The sequence below is a fragment of the Clupea harengus genome, chromosome 10 (assembly GCF_900700415.2).
Source record: "Clupea harengus chromosome 10, Ch_v2.0.2, whole genome shotgun sequence".
In the NCBI taxonomy this organism is placed as follows: Eukaryota; Metazoa; Chordata; class Actinopteri; order Clupeiformes; family Clupeidae; genus Clupea; species Clupea harengus.
Window position 1 is genome coordinate 13689065 of NC_045161.1, and position 12956 is coordinate 13702020.

Genomic DNA, 12956 nt, shown 5'->3' on the forward strand with positions numbered 1-12956 from the left:
TACAAAGCAAGAAGCAAACTGCTCTTGTTGCCCAACTGTTTGGAATCCATTTTGTCTCTGTTCTACTTGTCGCCATGATGTGTCACTCTACAGAATATAAACTCACCTTCAGACTCACGCTAACTTCCGCATATGTACTTTTAACCTCTTCCTTCCTGTCCTGCCTTCAGAAGTTTGTGATTGTGATTTAGGCCACACATTTCATAGTTGTCTTCTGATGTACAGTATATGTTACAGCAATAAACAGAGAACTAAAGTATTACTAGAGACGTCTCAGAGAATTTTTGATTGGATTATTCTGCTGTTCTAGAGCTACACAGTGTTCCATTATGTATGTGCGCACAATCAAGACTGTTGCCTGATTTCACCTAAAACAGAGATTCTATACCACTACAGCAGTGAATCATATATCATTCAGTACCTGAAATATAAAGTTTCCCTTCCCACTAGAGTGTCTTCTCTTCAGTGCGTGTATTATACATACATCCTCTTGACTGGCTTCTCTCATAGAATGGTAAGTTGCACATCTAATAAGGAAGATGCAACAGGCCTCTTTTTCATTTGCCTCTCTTAATCCTTTCCAATTTACATGCTGATCAGTTCACTGGGGTGGAGACCATGAGAGGAATACATGATGTTATCCCGTAGCATGAATATGGTAATTGAAATATACATCTTGTGTCCTCATGGTACACAACGTTGAGGGAGCAAGACTATGTCACCAAAGAGAGTGACTCTTCTTCACTTTTATGTATTACGTAAAACAAAAACTCCCCCTCCCCCCTGATATATTTCATAAGGCACATTTTCTTTCTGAATAGACAAGTATACATGATTTTATGATCCAATGCTCAGGAAGTCCCAAAAGGTGTTATCTTCAACTTGTGCACTCTAGTTTATAGGATCAGGATGCAAACCCATCAGGGGGGAAAATGGTGAGAAAGAAGCGAACCTCCGAGCGGGCTCCTGGGGCGTGCAGGAAGAATACATTTTTTTTTTTATTTACAGTAAATTTTAGCATGAGGACATAGGGAAAAAATCACCTTAGAATTAATATAATCTCACTGCTACAAAAATTATGTAAGGGGGACATCAGTACAGGGCACTTGTAAAGACAGTAAACAGTGCAGAGACAGTGTAGAGCAGGGGTCTTCAACCTTTTTCAGCCCAAGGACCCCTTGGCTAAGAGAGACACTGAGCAGGGACCCCCACCCCCGCCGCCCCAAATTTGGGCCTGATATTCATATAATATATTTAGAACTAAGTGTCAGTCACACACACACACTCCCCTACACATGTTTGAACAGAATTACAAATCATCTGTGACACACAACTCGTTTCAATTTATTCTGTTTATTATTGAAATTTTTTCTCCCTTACAGTTAGCCGTCACTCTGTATTCAATAAGGGAGGGACAAAGAATTGAGTAGCTTGAGAACTCTTCAAGCCCCAAGGTGCCCCGTGGGGAACTTTTTGGTATTTTGATTAATATATTTAAAAATCTCGGCGAGTTTTTGTCCTGGAAACATAAAACTAACACCCACAGCAACCTTGAACCCTTTTCTTTTAAAATATGTAAACTAAAATATAAATAATCACTTTGTAAGGACAATATTACGAATCCCTTGCAAATTTCAGCCTCTGAGTGAGGTTTCGACCCTCCCATTAGCAAATGACAACTATTCATATGATAAGGAGATGGTAATTCAGTGATCACTATTGGGTCGTGATGTGTCAAGTAAACCTGTAGGAACAAAGACATTCCAGGCCCATTACGTCATGGCCATTGTTCTTGACCGAGGTGTCCCAGAATGTTCACACCTTTCTCATCAATATGCATAGTGGTCTAAGTGAAGGAAAGTGTCACATTGTATATTACTTAAAATGAGTATTGAAACCACACACACTTTCTGAATGATAAACTCACCTATGTGGAGCAAACACCTATGTTTACAGGGCTCAGAGTAAAGAAGAAAACTTCCAAAATATTAACAATGTGTTTTTGTACAAAGTCTGGGCACCTCTAAAACTAGATTTAATTTTAGTGTCTTTAGTTTTTTACTACATTCCTTTTACTCTCATTTTATTATTGCTGAGGTGTTCTAGAATATAATAATAAATGCCACTTTTGCCTCATGGTTTTTAGTTAGGTGAAATATACAAAAATATCAGGCATGGCAGACTACCTAACATAGTAAAAAAAAAGCCTTGGGGCTGGAAGTGTTAAGTATTGGTGAAATATCTCATACCTATTGAGAGATCTGACGTTTGAGAATTCATCATTCATGTCTTTGGCAACAACATTCTCCCTATGAAGCATGCAGTGCGTCATACATGGCTCTTGCACCGTCTGTGCACATCGCGACACATTTTGGCCAGAGTAGCCTATATCATGTTCACGGAAAAAATTGTCGATCACTTTAAAAATCTCTGAACTTTTTTTTACCTCCAGGCAGCTGCTTACAGAATCGAAATTCCTCCTGCATCTCATTTTGGTCGACAAATCACAAAAAAACTAAAAGCTGAGCGTCGTTTGACACATCGGTGGATTCATCTAATTGTAGTGCAAAATAATCTGCCTTTGGGAGTTTTGCGACTAGTAGTGCCCTCACATCAGCTGCCAATTCATCAATAGGGCGGGCATTGGGATGCTTTTCAGTTTTTTTACGTACTCATCCTTCCCAAACATTGTTTTGCACATATCACTAGCTGTTGGCAATATTAAACTTTCCGCAATTATGTATGGCTGTTTGGTCTGAGCGACACGTAGGCTAATGCAACTTGATAAGAGGCTTTTAAAGCTAGCTCGCACACTTTGGCTGATTGTCTCATCAAGGTCTGCTGGCCCTCAAAAGATTTTAAACGGGAAATATTAAATGTTTTTTTCTTTCAAGTGAGCATGGGTTGTCTTTGAGTGTCGTTGCAGCTTTGATGGTTTCATAGTTTCGTTTGATTGCACGGAAGAGCAAACCACGCTCACTGCTAATTCTTCACCATCGGTCTCTTTATAGGTGAAGGTAAACTTCAGATAATTCTCTGAATATTTACGTGTCTTCTCCCGTTTGCGCTTTTGGCTGTTCATGTTGGCATCCTCTGAAGGTAGATCATCTGAACCGCCATCAGTGGAGTCTGACGAGGAGCTTTTGTTCCGAGAAATTACAAAACGATCAATTATTTCAAATTGTATGGTTATGGCAGGTAACGTCTTTTGGCACCAGATAGCTAAATGTAGCTAAAAGTGCATATGTTGCCATTATGATCAAATAGAAAGCTATTTTTACGTTCTGTTTATGTTTATGTAGTCTTTTGGACGTTGTACATTTTTGGAAGAGGGAAAAATGCTTCAGATGAAATCATTTGGCGGACCCCTTGCAGTACCTTAGCGGACCCCCTGGGGGTCGCGGACCCCCGGTTGAAGACCTCTGCTTTATATTACAAGATATTGGCTTGGGAAGTGGTAGAGTTTTGCTTTGAAAATTATTCACTAGGTGGCACTACTCCACAAATGGATCGTGATGAGCTGGGGTAATGCACCTGCTAGAGGTCAACTTGCCATAAAGATTTTGTAATTTTTGACTATTGTCAAAAAAGTGCTTAAAGCCTACCACATTTCAGGGGGCACTAGCATGAAGGGACATGTCCACCTAGGGACACAAACCTTATATTCCATATCAGCCATGTGGGGCTACAAACACACTAAGTTTAATGTGGATCGGTAAAATCTGTAAAAAGTATAAGATAACGTCGGTCAAAAATCTGTGGGAAAAAAGTATTGGGTAGACGAGACACGAGGCTAACTTCAGGTTACGCAGGCAGCTCTGTAGAAGCAATCTATACTGCTGGTTCGTCCAAAGGCTTTTCTAGCGTTTTTCATCAATAGGTTAGTAGAGATCAGACAGGAGTTGAGTGGGAGAGAGATGGGAGGTAGATTCAGGAAATTACTGGGCTAGACTCGAACCTGGGTCCCCGTGGTTGCCACAACACACCAACACTACCGCTGTGCTTCCTCAGTTTCTGACTCCTTACTCCTTTCAAATACGGACCATGCCAATTATTTCACAATTACATAATAGTGGAAACATGCTGATTGTTTGAAAGAGGATGTGGTGGCTATTATGTATGTAAACCAAACCAAATATAGAATGCTTTGCCTTCATCTATGGTATATTTTGTGTTTTCTGTTTCTCGGTAAAAAAACTATAAACATTGCAATATGCCTACCCACTTTTAGAAAAAACCTGTTAGAAGAATGTTTGTGCTTTCACATTCTTTCGTTGATGAGGCCTACTGAGTTATGTAATGGGAAGAACATTTCCCATTTATCTTACGTGGTGAAACGTAATACCTGAGACATGATACATCAAATTGTTTCTCCATTTTTCTGCATGTCTCCCTCATTATTTCACTTGCTTTTTCTGTATTAGGCTACTTTGACAACTGTGTTACAACCCAATTCCAATGTGCCATCCATTACTCTTGTACTGTACCAGTGTTTCATCAGTGTAGCTTCTCAGGGAGATGCATAGAAACAGATCTCTTTATCTTTTTCCCCATCTCCGTCACAGCAGCGCCATGGGAACACTCTTACACAATTCTGCCAAAATACACAGAGGAAAAAAAAAAGGTTTGACAGACTTTTTATCCATGCACATACACAGCTAAATCGGATTGTGGTGGAGAGAGAAGGAGTTTTAGAGTTTCATTCTGGGTGTATAGAAGATGCGGCTGACCTACATATTGTACCCCGGAACTGCACATGAACTGAAATAGATTTCTTGTGATGGTGTCAGCAGTTTGTGTGAGCACCCGATTTTGTAATGTTTGTTATAAAGGTGTTGTTGCTTCGTAATTCGAAACTCCTTGCTCAGGATAAGAAGCCAATGACTCATGATCACTTGTACTATTACAAAACAAAATAATAAACTATTACAAAGAATCTGAATTTTAACACCACAAATGTGTATTCAAACCAGGAAAAACTTTTCCATCAAACTGCCTTTAAAAAGAGTTGGTCAGTCCTTGATGATTAGATGTTGATATCTGAACCCTCTAAAGCCACTTATGAAACACCTGCAGAGCTGACTGCAGTAATACGATTTGGGCAACTGGGTGCAATGTTTTCTAGTGCCACAAATAGCCAGGAAAGCCTTTCATTGGTGATATCGCAACGTGGAGCCGGATTCATCTGTCTCTGTCCACCAGAGAGGACCAGCAGGGGGATGAGTGCAGATATGGGACTTAAAGGAGCAGATGCTTGAGGTATTGCTGCACCTTTTGAGTTATGTGAGAAAGCTGTAGATGAGTAGATTCCAAAGTGCTTCAGATCTGCAAACAGTGTGAAAGCAATCAGGCCCAGGATCTAGTTCTTGGCAGAGACCCCAGGGTCACACAAAGTGGTAATATTTCTTCTTGTAGGGACAAGTTATCATCTTGTCTATTCTTGCTTTCATGTGAGCACATGATTATCTTGCAGAGATGCCAACTTTCTGCAAAATTCTCTGTTTGGAGATCAAAATAGGTCACCTATAAGATTCATGGAGATCCGAATCGAGGTGGAGTGACGGGGTGGAGTCTTGGTCTATAAGGACAGAGTCACAGAAAAAAAATCAGTTTTTGACTGCCTGCTTGTCTGGTTGTGAGTGTTATGATAACCTTGGGATGACGATGACGATTTTTACCAATTTTGTCAACATTTCATAACAGTACCTTTGCGTGACGAGATATATTGTGACAAAACTAGAGCAATAATTAATGACACAGTTGTAGTTAAGGTCTCATGCCAGTTAACCTAGCTATCCCAGCTATCTAACTCTAGATTAGGGAGCTATCTTAGCAGTTTGCAGTATATGGTGTATTAATAGGAACTAATTAGCTGGTAAGTCAGGCTTATGTATTAATATGAACTAATTAGCTGTTAAGTCAAGCTTATGTATATGGTGTATTAATATCAATGAATTAGCTGGTAAGTCAAGTTTATGTATTAATATAAATGAATTAGCTGGTAAGTCAAGCTTATGTATCTGGTGGACCAAACAACCAAGCAGCACAGGCACACTGAATGTTTCTGCCTTTTCCTATTTTACCTGACTATCTAACTTAGCTAGATAACTAGCTATCATTCTATTCAAATGGAAGTCTTCACATTAGTCTCTACACTCTCTGCACTGTCTCTGCACTGTCTACACTGTCTCTGCACTGTCTGCACTGTCTGCACTGTCTACACTGTCTCTACACTGTCTCTACACTGTCTCTGCACTGTCTACACTCTCTACACTGTCTGCACTCTCTGCACTGTCTGCACTGTCTACACTGTCTCTGCACTGTCTCTGCACTCTCTGCACTCTCTACACTGTCTGCACTGTCTCTGCACTCTCTGCACTCTCTACACTGTCTTCACATTAGTCTCTGCACTGTCTCTACACTGTCTCTGCACTCTCTACACCAGAGGTCTTCAACCGGGGGTCCGCGACCCCCAGGGGGTCCGCGGAGGTACTGCAGGGGGTCCGCCAAATGATTTCATCTGAAGCATTTCAGAAACAGAACGTAAAAATAGCTTTCTATTCTAAAAATAATACATGGGCTACCCATGAGTCTTCACGCGATCATTTGATCATAATGGCAACATATGCACTTTTAGCTACATTTAGCTATCTGGTGCCAAAAGACGTTACCTGCCATAACCATACAATTTGAAATAATTGATCATTTTGTAATTTCTCGGAACAAAAGCTCCTCGTCAGACACCACTGATGGCGGTTCAGATGATCTACCTTCAGAGGATGCCAACATGAACAGCCAAAAGCGCAAACGGGAGAAGACACGTAAATATTCAGAGAATTATCTGAAGTTTACCTTCACCTATAAAGAGACCGATGGTGAAGAATTAGCAGTGTGCGTGGTTTGCTCTTCCGTGCAATCAAACGAAACTATGAAACCATCAAAGCTGCAACGACACTCAAAGACAACCCATGCTCACTTGAAAGAAAAAAACATTTAATATTTCCCGTTCAAAATCTTTTGAGGGCCAGCAGACCTTGATGAGACAATCAGCCAAAGTGTGCGAGCTAGCTTTAAAAGCCTCCTATCAAGTTGCATTAGCCTACGTGTCGCTCAGACCAAACAGCCATACATAATTGCGGAAAGTTTAATATTGCCAACAGCTAGTGATATGTGCAAAACAATGTTTGGGAAGGATGAGTACGTAAAAAAACTGAAAAGCATCCCAATGCCCGCCCTATTGATGAATTGGCAGCTGATGTGAGGGCACTACTAGTCACAAAACTCCCGAAGGCAGATTATTTTGCACTACAATTAGATGAATCCACCGATGTGTCAAACGACGCTCAGCTTTTAGTTTTTTTGTGATTTGTCGACCAAAATGAGATGCAGGAGGAATTTCGATTCTGTAAGCAGCTGCCTGGAGGTAAAAAAAAGTTCAGAGATTTTTAAAGTGATCGACAATTTTTTCCGTGAACATGATATAGGCTACCCTGGCCAAAATGTGTCGCGATGTGCACAGACGGTGCAAGAACCATGTATGACGCACTGCATGCTTCATAGGGAGAATGTTGTTGCCAAAGACATGAATGATGAATTCTCAAACGTCAGATCTCTCAATAGGTATGAGATATTTCACCAATAGTTAAGCTTCTCAAGCTACTCAATTATTTGTCCCTCCCTAATTGAATACAGAGTGACGGCTAACTGTAAGGGAGAAAAAATGTCAATAATAAACAGAATAAATTGAAACGAGTTGTGTGTCACAGATGATTTGTAATTCTGTTCAAACATGTGTAGGGGAGTGTGTGTGTGTGACTGACACTTAGTTCCAAATACATTTTATGAATATCAGGCCCAAATTTGGGGCGGCGGGGGTAGGGGTCCCTGCTCAGTGTCTCTCTTAGCCAAGGTGTCCTTGGGCTGAAAAAGGTTGAAGACCCCTGATATAAAGGATAAAAGTTCACGAAATATGTCACACATTCGTCCATAAGGGGCGCTGCAACTGACAAGATCTCAAGAACAGCTTAACCTAAAGTTTTGAAATTTGGTATGATTATACTTGGCAACACCAAAATGGCCACCAACAAAATAATTAAATAAAAATTCAGCAGTCAATGCATGCCTGTGTGAATGGCCAATCTTAATAACATTGTGTAGGCTCCTTCATAATGGCATATAGAAGCTATTTACCCAATTTTCAAACAAATCAGTAATGGGATGTTTCTACAACATGTTTTCCTCTGTTACTCTCACATAGCATGATCTATATTCAAAATTCATTTTGTCTTTAAATTGTTACGTAAAATTTTCATAACATTGAAACAGCCCTCGTTCACCTGTTGCTAAATTACTTCGAACCCGATGATCACTACTTGTGGCTTTATTTAAACTTGATAATGATTATTGTATACCCCTGTCCTATTATAAATGTTGATACTTGTATGCCAATATGTACCATTTAATCTACATTTAGTATTGTATTCAAACATATTCTTGCCTTCAACTTATAATGCTACATTTTATATAGATATTCATATTTTTCCAAGCTTTATTTATAAATGACAAGTATAGTTAAACAATGAAGCGTATGTTGTTTATACATGTACATTTCACAAAATACTCAGATTTACCACAGGAATATATCTGTTATAAAGTCACACTCATCCACATATTCACTAGACAGGTCTGAAAACCACAAAACGTAACACACACCCTATCAGTATACAACTGCCAGATCCACAAACTATAGTTTCTTACATTTTTACTCAGAATAAGATAAACAACAAATGTTTTAGTCTATTGTTGCCAGAAACACAATCATTCAAGATAACACACTTTTCTTGGAACAGAAAATATCTTGTTATTTCACTTAATTCTTGCTCCTTCTCTCACTTTCTGTGGCGGTCATATTATTTTTAACTGAAAACATGACACTGCCTGTCCCAGCCTAAAGCACAGGACCCCACAGAGAGTTGCCAGGATGTGGATCTGACAGAGAAACGTCAGACCTCAGACAAGGGTGACAAGATATGAGATCCAACTTCATTCTATTCCTGGAGGACGAGGATGGAAAGAAGAAAGAGGCAGCTGGTGGATCGTGGTAGCCATGGGAGCCGGGAATGAGTGGCAGGTGGTGTCTGCTTTGGCTGAGATGAATGTAGGAGGCCTGACCCTCTGTTACGGCATGCATCTCTGATATTTGATTGGCAGAGAGAGAGAGAGAGAGAGAGAGAGAGAGAGAGAGAGAGAGAGAGCATGTGTGTATGAGGACTGATTATTCATTTGTTAAACTAAGTGGATAAATCAGCTTCTCAGGTTACTTGCAGTGTTTATATCTAGCATAGTCTTATCTTATTTTACAAATGTTTGTAATTATTAATAACTCTCTTACTTGCTTTCTATTTTATTTTAAAAGAGTCACATATAGATCAAGAATGTTCTGACTCATTAATTATAACTGTGTAACATAATACGGTGAAAATGCATGATACAATTTGCTTAATCAGTAAAAAAACAAAAAACAGTAGGCTACCCCTTATTACAAAGAGGCAGCCCTCATTTATCTTTGTGAATTATTTCAGTAATCCAATCGATTACTGTTGGCTCTTGATCTTCCATTTTTAAACTGTAAAATCAGTACATTGGAGACATCTATAAGATAAGACTATTATTGGAAGAGGGCACATAAGCTTACATCCACTATAAAACAGCAAACACACTTTAATTCAGCAAAGTACACAGTGTAGTCATAACGGATGAACACATGGATATAAAGGATTAAGGTGTGAATTCACCTGCAGCAGATATAAAAAGAATGTTAGACCCCGTTAAGACATTGCTATAATCCAGAACCAACTGAGAACTGAGTTTGTTATTGTTGTCTATCAAACCACCAAGTGAAGGCAGATTCACTAACCAACTTTGACATGTCATGCCAATGGCCTCCTCGCCATCACGCTGCAATCTGAAAGGGCACAGGTAGACACACTCATGCTGTTTGAGCAACATTCTCCCCATGAAATGTGCAACATATAGACAAAATACTGCAGTAGGTGAGGGGTACACTGACCAATAACACAGCTCTCCTAACCAATTAAATCAAAAGAGCGTTCTGATGAACAAGCTGCCCCAGTGGAATGTTTGTATGTGTGTATGTGTTTGTTTTTCTCAGTTGAGTCAGTCGTCGTACATTATATATGCCTCTTGTTGGAGGTCTGGCCCTTCAGACCATGGGTTCCATACAGATAACCTGAGCATTGTTGCTCCTACTGAATGTAATGTCTGTTTGAACACCTTGAGCACATTTTGCAGTCAAATGAGGATGTCTTCCTTTTTTAAACTGAAGCAGAAAAAAAAACTTGACAGCTGCGCCGATTTTCCCTTCAAATGTCCTTTTCTTGCCAGCACACATCAAGCCGTTGTTCCCTGTTCTATCTGTCACTCGAGGCAGATTTTCTGTCTAATTTTAATGCACTCTCTGTCAAAAGACGACAAAATACCCTGCAAATACAATGTCAAGGTGAGACATATTTTGACCTGTTACTGAAATATGCATCCTGCCAACAGTCATGGCACCTTTTTAGCACCCCATCAAAAAGGCACATAGCTGCACCAATAATTGCAGGGCTTCTGACAGGTGTTTCCTTTTTTTTTACATGACATCACAGAGTTGGCCTTTACCCTGACCCCATCTTCTCTCTCCCTATCTGCACAACCCACCGTAGAAGTAATTATCTGCAAATGCCTTTAATTCCACTTTAATATGCCACGCTCTCCCCCCCCCCAAAACTATATAGCTTTGGCAGAATTTTGACACCTTAATCACCCCTAATATGTATGGGTTGCTCCTTTGTGTGGACACTATGAATCTGGGAATCAGAATATTATCCTCCCAGCTTTTAGCCGAGCCTCTCCGGCAGACAGGAAGCTCCCACACATCAATGTAATAATGGTGGCGAGGGCGCCGGGCGCAGAACTGTAATACATATTTTAATAATGCGCTCTCTGTATTCAGCCTTGCATAAAAAATTAAACATCATACCCTCAGGGGTTCTTCATAATGATTCTATGCATGCAAAATTGCACCAGCCATTTCTCAGAGTTCATCACCAAAACAACACAGTTCTGATTGATACAGTCAGTGTTCACTGATGCAAATCGCTATAGGGATAAGGAATCACTTAATGTCCTCATTGACTGTCACTGAATGTCTCCAAAAAATAAAAAAAGAATAAGAAAAATCGTTTGCCATTTGAAATGAAGAAACATTTGCTGCCTCTCTCTCTCTCTGTCTTTGACAAGGCTTCTGCTCATGTTGACGTTGAGTCGATGGTAATGAGAGGCAGATCTGATGAGAGATGCCACTGCATTATGCTGATTTATGTTTGGAGAGAGTGAGTGATGAACTGCTCCATTTGGGGTGTTTTAATTAGGCCAGGCTCAAGCCTTGGATTGCAGATGTTAATCAAAAGGGCAGAATTATATACTGAGGAGGTAACTATGCATTCTCAGTGCACGTAAAACTTTTGCACCATAATGATTTATTTGAGTTCATCCACCATAAGCCATTTTGAGGCTTAGTAAACTTAGGCCAAGCACTGTTATGCATTGGGCAGATGATGTGTTTGCCCCTAAGGAAATGTACTGAATTTAGTTTGGGAATCTTTTTTGCTATCAACAAAAACATCTCTCGTACCCATGATTACACCCATATTGGGTTGTACCGGTTATAATGGCAAACACAATTATGGAACGATACAATAGATTACAGTTACAATAAGCTGTTATTGTAAGGGTTAGGCTCAGACTTCAGTAGCGGTACACAGTGTTCGTCGGCTCCAGAACAACAGGACGTGCTGTACTTCAAAATGTGTTGCCCCCAGAACAGGGTGTTTCAGTCGCTCTCATTTAGCAAGGGCTCCCTAATTTCATTTCAGTCTTCCCCACAGCTCGGTACATCTGTATACTGACGCAAAGTGATCAATGAGTCTGGGCCCCAAAAATCTGCCTCCTAGAAGCAGACAAATGATCTGATGGTGTAAAAGTATTATACTTGGTGATAAGCTCAAATATTACATAATCTCTTTCTCTTCTTATCTCTCTCTCTCTCTCTCTTCAGGATATGGTAATGTAATTTGTCTTGTGATGTGCTGGATAGGATAGCATAAGGTATGGGTCTGTTTGAGCACGGATTTGAGATGGATCACTGTACATTGGACAATCCTAATGTCACATCTCATATCACTTCTAGGACAAATGGTCTGGCATGTTTTAAAAGCCCTCCGTTTTTGTCACACAGTTTTCTTTTCACGTATGTTACGTATGCTATGTAAGCATGAGGTACACTTGTGGTTATCATACATACAAATGTAGGATCTGGGACGTCAGCCAAATGGACTAATTTGAATAATTCAGTAATAACAAAAAAAATGGAAGGAATATTTTGATTGATTACCTTAAACCAGACCAGTTAAGAACTATACAGTATTTTGCAAACATATCTATCATTTCTCACAACTTATGAAAAAACTTGCTAGTTGAACAGCTGCAATCAGCAGGGATGACATATATGGACAACAAAGTTGTGCAGTAAGACCACAATAGTATGACATCTTTATGTGCTAAGCAATGCTACTTGACTTATTAATCCGTTTCACAATGAGACCACAGAAAAGTCATGCAAATGTTCAAATAACTCAGCTGAAGTTTTGCCAATGGACCTTTCCATAATGGTTACCGTGAGAGGGTGAAATCCCTCCCTCTTCTCACTGTGGCCCTAAGGGGGAAAAGGACTGGACTCCCCTACCTGAATGGTTGGGTCCGGGTTCCCCCACCACTGTGGAGGGGTCCAACTAACTCTAATTGGACCAATTTAGCCCAATGGGCGGCCTAAATAAAAGGTGCACCTCATTGTCTAGTGAGGGGAGGACAGACTGAACATGCTGGAAGAAAGCTGG